This window comes from Lepus europaeus, chromosome 14 (assembly GCF_033115175.1).
Source record: "Lepus europaeus isolate LE1 chromosome 14, mLepTim1.pri, whole genome shotgun sequence".
NCBI lineage: Eukaryota > Metazoa > Chordata > Mammalia > Lagomorpha > Leporidae > Lepus > Lepus europaeus.
This window is the reverse complement of record NC_084840.1, coordinates 79,154,738-79,163,726: the sequence shown is the minus strand read 5'-3', so window position 1 is coordinate 79,163,726 and position 8,989 is coordinate 79,154,738. Positions and strand designations below refer to the sequence as shown.

At 54.4% G+C, this 8,989-nt stretch overlaps 1 pseudogene; it reads right to left on the bottom strand.

The window, feature by feature from the left end:
• Positions 1 to 1,291: 1,291 nt before the first annotated feature.
• On the bottom strand, positions 1,292 to 8,001 carry LOC133773475 (adenomatous polyposis coli protein 2-like; annotated as a pseudogene).
• Between the last annotated feature and the right edge of the window lie 988 nt (positions 8,002 to 8,989).

The following is an 8,989-nucleotide window of genomic DNA, read 5'->3' as shown; positions in this document are numbered from 1 at the left end:
TCCCTGCTCGTGGCCGGTGTGGGAGGCCCACCCCCACCCCTGCCCATGCAGCAGAGGCAACTGGACAGCTCCGTTTATTAATGTTGTTCGACACGGATGCATTGGGCATGGTCCTTCCGCCAGCCAGCGGCTTTACATGGGGTGCTGGCGGGTGGCGCGCTATGTACACGTGGGACAGACGCTGCAGGGCATGGGGAACAGGCAGGTGGGCGGAGGGAAGGCCGCCCATCCTCAGTGGCCCTGGGAATGGCTGGGGGGCGGGTACTGGTGTCCAGGGTCAGGGTCCGGCAAGACCCGGTCCCCAGGACAGGGCCTGCAGTCCCACATCAGCTCCATTGTCCAAAGGTCACTCTGCAGTCTCCCCATGCTGGGCGGGGTGAGCTGTGCCTGCATCTCCCCTCACCACTCCGGGAGCAGCCCCGAGCCCCAGGCCTGGGGACAGCCAGCAGTCCATGTGTGCAGAGGCCTCGGGCGCTGCCTTGCCCCCACTGCTGGTCATCTCCTGGCCAGCTGCCCCATGCTCCCCAGACCTCCTGCTTGGCAGCCATGGCCTAGAAGGAAGTGGTGGCACCTGGGGCGCGCCCTGGAGCTTGGGGGCCACCCCTGCTCCTCCTGGCTGTGTGGCATGGGTGGGGCCTGAAAGGGGCACCCACTCAGGCTGCTGCCTGCAGCTGTCTGTCTGAGGCCCAAGGGTGTGGAGGACAGGACACAGCAGGTGGAGCCCCCTCCCTGGGGATGGAGTGCAGGGGTAACCGTGCTGGGTGGCCACCAGCAGGTTCCCTTTCCCCAGCCGGATTCTGCAGGAAAGAGGTCGCTGTCTCTCTCTGCAGGGTGCTCCTCCGTGGAGGTGGGCTGGGCCACGGGTCCCCTCTCTTGCTGCGTTCAGGCTCCTGGGGTGTGATGAGGTTCCAGCCCCCAGGCCATGATGGCCCTGGAGTCCTGTGGTCCTGGTGCTGTCTGCATGGTCCATGCAGAGGAAGCTGGGAGGGAGGCACAGAGCCAGGAGCCACCTCCAACGCCTGCCTTGCCCACTGTGCCTCGGCAGTGGCGTCCCAGGGCAGCAGAGTTAGCCCGACCCCAGCATCCCCCGAGGAACCCCGTCCCTCTCATAGGCCTGCTGGCCTCCAGCCCCCCTACAGGGTGGGGACCAGGGTAGCCTGGTGGCCCCCTCCCCTCCCTGCCACCTTTCCCTCGGGACGCCCCAGGGTGCTGTCTGGGCTCCAGCCCACACCCCTGCTCCCCCAGCTGAGGCTGGGAGTGGAAACCAACTGGCGGAGCCCTCATTAAGGAATTAGCAGGAGTAGTAATTACAGGCTCCAGTCTTGCTCAGTGGCGACAGCCCCAGCCCGCCTCCTGAACCTGCTCCCTCCCCTAGGCCTGGTGAACCTTGGGGTTCCAGCAGTGGCTCCCCTAGGGTTGCCTCTAGGGCGGGCACTTGCATCCCATTCCCTTCTGCGAGGAGGCCTTGGCGAGGTGAGGCCGCGGTGAGCTGGCCTGCTAGGCGCATCTGCACAGCATCCGCCAGGCTGTTCTCCAGGAGGCCAGCGGGCGCAGGGACTGGGGCCTTCTCCTTGGCAGAGTCCATGGTGGCCCTGGGCACGTAGTTGAATGGCGAGACATGCGCTGCGCGGCTCGGGGAACCGTGCCGGTTGGCAGGGAAGCCCCCCACGGCGATACTCAAGCCCTCATGGGCGAAGGGCACGGGGGCAGGGCCCTTGGCTGGGACAGGCCCATCCACATCGCTGCGGGTTGGGGCCTGGGAGCCGGTTGGGGCGGGGGGCTGCTCCCTGCTCTCCAGGCTTGGGGACGTGCTGGCGTTGGTCTTGGGCTGGGCCACCTCTTCCGTCTGCACCACAGCGTCACTGGTCTTCCGTGGCGGGGGGCCGGCGGGGTCCTCCTCGGAAGAGGCGCCCCGGAGCGGCAGGGCCTAGGCCGGCAGGGTGCTTTGCAGGATGTGTGCGACGTCCTAGTCCCAGATGCGCCGCCATGTCGTGCCTGGCGCGACCACCCTGGGCAGTGGCAGGGCGTGCGCTGAGGGGGCTCCCAAGGCCCGCCGTCGGGCCTGTGGGCCACGCTGATGTGGGGCAGGGAGAAGTAGCGCTTGACCGTCTCCGGCCGAGTGATGTGCTCTCTGAGCTGGTGCGCCGGGTCGCACGCTGGCCGAGGCCTGGACTGGACCCTGGCCTGGTCGGCTGCTGCCGGGGGGCCGCCCTCAGCTCATCGCAGTGCGAAGAGCAGAGGAAGACGGCGGGGAGCGCGGGCCAGCCGGGGCGGGGCGACGCACACTGGGAGGTGGAGGCGGAGGCGGCGGAGGACATGTCCGTGCGCCGGCAACGCAGCAAGCAGGGAGACTCCTTGATGAAGGTCAGTTGGTGCCGGAAGCCCGAGCGGTCCGAGGACTCGCTGCCGCTGGAGCGGGCGGATGCCACACGCACCAGGCCCAGTCGGCCCCCACGCGCCCCCGCTGCCCCCTCGCGGCCTCTGGGGCTGGGCTCCGGGGTGGGCCTGGCCAGCGGCGGCGGCCCGGGCCTGACCAGCCTCTGCATGAACGGGGTCCGGACGGGCGACTTCTGGGTCTTGTGCTGCTTGGCCGCGCCGGCGTCTTGGGCACGCAGGGGGCTGCCGGCCGGGCAGAGACCCTGCAGCTGGGGTGGCAGGGGGGCGACTTCCTGGGCAGAGGCTGACAGGCGGGCGAGGTCTGGGAGGAGCTTGAAGAAGGGGTCTTGGCCAGAGGAGCAGGGGGGGTGGCGCTCCTGGGGGAATGGCTCAGCGCCGCCAGCTCCGAGCTCCTGCCCAGCTGGTGCAGGCTCCGAGAGCACTGCTGCCTGGGCGCTGGCCCCTTGCCTGCGGCTGCTGGCTGTGCCTGGCTGGGGGTGCTCCACGGCCTTCCTCGGTGTGGCCCAGGGGCCAGGGACAGCTTTGGGCTGGGGCCGGGTGGCCGGGCTGGGTTCCTAGATCACTGTTCGCCCTCCGAGAACGGCCAGCACCCCCGCCGCTGCCTTCTGAGGGCCGCCAGGGGCACCGGGGCTCGCGCCGCTCTTGGCTGAGGCCAGGCTCCATTTCTCCGGCCGCCAGGCACTGCCGGCCCCGACCCCGGCCCCAGGCTGGCGCCTGTTCCTGCGCTTGGATAGCTGCAGGGAGGGGCCGTGGACAGAGCAGACCCCAGGGACAGGAGCGAGTCGGACTCAGAGGAGGCCTCGCGGGGGGTGCAGCCACGTGAGGATGGAGTTGGCGCCCTCCTGGATGGAAGGCCACTCGACGCTGTCCAGGTCGGAGGCCCGGTCTGAGCCGGCCGCCTTCTCGCCGCAGTCCCGGGGCGCCTCCGCCGGCCGCTCCTCCTGCCCGGCAGCCCGGGCCTTGCGGCGCCGGGGGCCAGAGGCCGGGGGCCGGCGCCTGGGCATGGCTGAGCTGATGCAGCCGCACAGGAGCTCCTCGGAGCGCGCCCTGGGGGAGCTGTCGCGCCCGCCTCCCCGGTGTGGGGCCTGGGGGACCCTGGGCTCCGGCCTTCCCAGGTGGCTTGCCGGCCGCTCACAGGGCTCCGGCTTGCTAAGCGAGCTGCCTGAGGAGCTCAGAGAGTAGCAAGGTGGGGTCTCATCTGCGATCAGCCGGGGCTGGGGGGGGGGGGGGGGGGCGCCTGGGCCAGAGCGGCCGCCTTGGCTGGGTCCTGGGCCTCCTTCCCGCGGGATGGCGGACGGTCGCGGCGGGGGCGGCCCTGCCGAAGAGGGCGCCTCCTCAGTGTCATAGAAGCAGTACACGGCCTCCTCCTCGGTGGGTGTTGTGAGGCACAGGGGTCTCCCTCCTTCCCCTCGACCCCGGTCCTAGTGGGCACTTGGGGGCCGGGCCAGGGGCAGCTCGAGCCCGGCCTGGCTCCTGCCTGTGCCCCGGGTCTGCTCCAGGCTCCAGCTGGTGTCCCCGGCCTTGAGCCGGTGCCCCGAGACTTGGCTGGCTATTGTGAATGAGACTGATTTTACAAGTTCTTTCTCAGCTGTGACATTGTTTGTGTATATAAAAGCTTTTGATATTTGTGTGTTGATTTTATATTCTGTAACTTTGCAAATTTCTCTTATGAATTCCAATAATCTCTTAGTGGATTCTTTTCGTTCCCCTATGTAGCAGATCATATAATGTACAAACAAGGATAATTTGATGTCCTCCTTTCCCAATTTTATACCTTTTCTTTCTTTTTGTCTAATGGCTCTGGCTAAAACTTCCAGAATTGTATTGAACAGCAGTGGTGAAAGTGGACGTCCTTGTCTGGTTCTGAATCTCAGTGAAAATGCTTCCAACTTTTCACCCAAAAGTATCCTGGTGACTGTTGATTTGTCATATATTATCTTGATTGTGTTGAGAAATGCTCCCTGTATACACAGTTTGCTTAAAATTTTATCATGAACGGATTTTGTGTTTTACCAAATGCTTTCTCTGCATCTATTCAGATAATCATACATACAGCCTTCATTCTTCAGTTAGCTAATGTGATGTATCACATTTATGGATTTGTGCATATTAAACAATCCCTGCATATGATGGATAAATCACACTTGGTCTGGGTGAGTGATCTTTCTGATGTGGTGATGGATTCTATTGGACAGTAATGTGTTGAGGATTTCTGTATCTATTCTCATCAGAGATATTGGTCTATAGTTCATTTTCTTTGTATCTTTTCTATTTTTATAATTAAGATCATGCTGAGTTTGGGAGGAATCCAGTCCTTTCAGTTGGTTTAAATAGTTAACATGAATTGGGATTAGTTTATTTATATGAGAGGCCAAGTTACAGAGAAAGGGAGATACAGAGAGACAGTATTCCATCCCGTGGTTCACTCCCCAAATCCAATCCAGCTGATGCTAATGCACCCAGGAAAGCATCGGAGGATGACACAAGTACTTGAGACCCTGCACCCTTGTGGGAGACCAGGATGGAACCCTTAGCTCCTGGCTTCTGGCTGACCACGCCCTACCCCAGATACTGCAGCCATTTGGGGTTGAACCAGAGAATGTAAGATCTCTCTCTCTCTCTGCAGCTCCATCTCTAAAATAAACAGGGGGAAGTGCTTGATGCAGCAGGTTAAGTCACCATCTGCAGTGCCCGCATCCCACATGGGTGCCAGTTTGAGTCCCATTTAGCTGTGTGGTGATGTACCTGGGAACATAGGGGAAAATGGTCTGGGTCCTTGGGCCCCAACCTCCCTTGGGCAACCTGAAAGAAACTCCTGGCTCCTGGCTTCAGTCTGGCCCAGACTCAGCTGTTGCAGCCTTTTGGGGAGTGAACTAGTGCATAGGAGACTTTTCTCCCTCTCTCTGTGGGGAAGCGCAGGCTGACCACCTGTGGGAACCTCCTCATTTTTGTATCTACATAGCTTACAGCAATCGGTGGACCACAAGGCCTACGAAAACAACCAGGTGAAACAGATGAAACAGAATGTACTCAGCATAAGCAACCAGAAGGAACCAGGTGAAACATGCAAAGATGCCAGAGATGAACTTTCGACCTGAGGCTATACGTGCCCTTTCATCTGATCGGACGTCATTAGCATAAACTGCACGTGAAGAGAACCGCTATTGGCTGTGGAGCATGTGCTCCACGGGACTTGGGATATAAAGGACATTGGGATCTGGGCGGGCCGCCGCCGCCGCCCCCTCCTCCTCTTTTCTCCTCTCCTCATTTTCCTTCTGTCCCCATGAGTAAAGTTCCTTGAGAACCGAGAAAGAGTGAAAGTTCCTTGAGAACTGATGAACAGTGACTGTGTTGTGACTGCGTTGGACCCTTGCTGGTGAGGGTCCGACACTCTCTCTGTATAACTCTGACTTACAAATAAATATTTTTGAAGGATCAGAAATAATTTTCACAATTTTTGATGTTGCTTTTCCTTTTTTTGTTGTTACCAATACATTTTATTTGAGAAGCAGAGTGAGAGAGATTGAGAGATCTTCCAACTTCTGATTCATTGCTCCAAATGACCACAATGGCTTTGGTTGGCCCGGCTGAAGCCAGGAGCCTGGAACCCGACCTGAGTCTCCCATTGGGGTGGCAGGGGCCCACATACTTGGGCCATCCTCTGCTGCTGGAAGCATTAGAATTAACATTAGCAGGAAGCTGTATTAGGAGTGAGGCATTAGGCACCCAAACCAGCTCCAATAGAGGATGCCATCATCACAGGCAGTAGCTTAACCAACAGTGCCACAATGCCGGTGCTTGATGTTCTGTATTCTTAACTGGAATCACTTTGTATCATTTTCTGTATGGACCTCCATAATTTTTCTATGTTTCTGTTTTACTGATATAAATATATATTGTATTAATACATAAATTATTATTTTAAAATCTTAAAAACCAGTTTCTATATTTTCCATTGTACTCATCATTATAATCCTTAAAACAAACTTCAGAGACAAGTCTAACCTTTGCAAACAATATTTTGCATTTATTGACATTGGAAACATCCTGTTAGTAAAACTTCCCATTATCCTAAGATTAACAGTTTTCACAGAATACAAATTAATTATCCTATCATGTTTAGAGCTTTTGCCTTATAAGCCACTTTTCCTAATTGATAGTTTATATTTTTAAGGAGTATTCATGCATCCTACTGCTTTTACCATTTATTTTAAAATGAAAACTATGGATAACAGTTACTGAAAAGATTGTGAATGGGAGAGAGGTGGCTTGTGTTTGGAAATTTAAGCCATGGTAATGGCCTCATGAATAACTGACAGAATTAATGTATCAATTGACTTAAAATATGTTCCAAAATCTGTATATATGAAATACATGAAGCTTGCATACCTTAAATATAAATTTAAAAAAAAAAAAAACAGATTTTGGGTCCGGCGCCGTGGCTCACTTGGTTAATCCTCCGCCTGCAGCACTGGCATTCCATATGGGCACTAGGTTCTAGTCCCGGTTGTTCCTCTTCCAGTCCAGTTCTCTATTGTGGCCCTGGAGAGCAGGAAGGATGGCCCACATGCTCGGGCCCCTGCACCCACGTGGGAGACCAGGAGGAAACACCTGGCTCCTGGCTTCAGATAGGTGTAGCTCCGGCCATAGTGGCCATTTAGGGGGTGAACCAATGGAAGGAAGACCTTTTTCCTCTCTCTCCTTCACTGTCTAACTCTGTCAAATAAATAAATAAAATTAAACAAAAAAACCCATAGATTTTTCCAGAAGAATTAAAATTATTTAGCCTAGGTTCTTGCTTCAGCAATAGGGATCTTTTAAATTGAAAGTAGTTTAATAAAAATTACACCTATATTACCATAATGTGGTCTTGTACCTAAATACCATTATTTCTAGGGTGGCATTCAGGGCACTGACATTTTAAGAAATATGGCACCCAGTTCTCTAATAATATGCTATGAGTGTTTGGATCTGGATAATCTGAAAGATAAATATTTTTCTATTGTAGAATTTCAGACATAGAAGATCATTCAATGATCCAGATGTAAAATTAAAATAATGTGGGGCTGGTGTTGTCTTCTCCTGGCTTATACCACTGCATGCAATGCAGGCATTGCATATCTAAGTGCCCGTTTGAATCCTAGATTCTGTGCTTCCATTACAACTCCCTAGCAATGTGTCTGGAATGGTAGCAGATGGTCCATGTTTTAGGGCTTCTGCCAGCCATGTGGGAATCCTGGGTGGAGTTGCACATTCCTGGTTTTGACCTGGGCAGTGTTGGCCATTGTGGCCATTTGGATAGTCAACCAGCAGATGGGAGTTCAATCTTTCTCTCTCTGTCTTCTTCTCTGTCTCTTTTCTTTCTCTCTCAATAAATAAAAAATTAAATTAATCCTAATCCTTAAGAACTTTGTGTCCTTGATACCATGTTAAAGACATAGCTTTTAGCTTACAGAAAAAAATTAATAAAATTTGTAAATGCCTTTGTCAAGTAGAAGTTTTAAGAAGATTCTCATTAGGCACATCTGTGTAAGAGGAGTTTTAGGCTTTCACATTTTTCTTCCTGTAGTTTCAGATAATTTGAAACCCTTCATTACCATTCATTTTCCTTATCAGTGCCTAGCTTTCTAGATAACCATAGTATTTTCCTTTGCTTTATATATTCAGTAATTTTGTAAGAACATGTCTAAGTTTAGAATGCTATGGGGTGATTTTCTTAAACACATTTACACTGCATAAACATATATTATCAAGTATATTTTGCACTTAAAGTGTTTTAACTCTAGATTTTCAGCATGTGCGTGTGTTGTTGTTTTGGTTTTGTTTTTGTTTTTGTTTTGACAGGTAGAGTTAGACAGTGAGAGAGAGACAGAGAGAAAGGTCTTCCTTCCATTGGTTCACCCCCAAAATGGCTGCTACAGCCTGTGCTGCGCTGATCTGAAGCCAAGAGCCAGGTGCTTCTCCTGGTCTCCCATGCGGGTGCAGAGCCCAAGCACTTGGGCCATCCTCCACTGCCTTCTCAGGCCACAGCAGAGAGCTGGACTGGAAGAGGAGCAACCGGGACAGAATCCGGTGCCCTGGCCAGGACTAGAATCTGGGGTGCCAGCACGACAGGCAGAGGATTAGCCTAGTGAGCCACGGTGCCAGCCATCAGCATGTGTTCTGTTCCATTGCTTCAGTTTTCTTCTGCATTGGCACTGTGGCTGAATTATCTTCTCTATGTACAACCTTTGTATCCTTTCAAATCTGTTTTCTTTTTTTTAAAGGACTTATTTATTTATTGGTAATTTTCTGTTAATAATATGTCTTTTGGGCCAGCGCCGTGGCTTAACAGGCTAATCCTCCGCCTTGCAGCGCCGGCACACCAGGTTCTAGTCCCAGTTGGAGCTCCGGATTCTATCCCGGTTGCCCCTCTTCCAGGCCAGCTCTCTGCTATGGCCTGGGAAGGCAGTGGAGGATGGCCTAAGTCCTTGGGCCCTGCACCCGCATGGGAGACCAGGAGGAAGCCCTGGCTCCTGGCTTCGGATCAGCGAGATGTGCTGGCCACAGCGGCCATTGGAGGGTGAACCAACAGCAAAAAGGAAGACCTTTC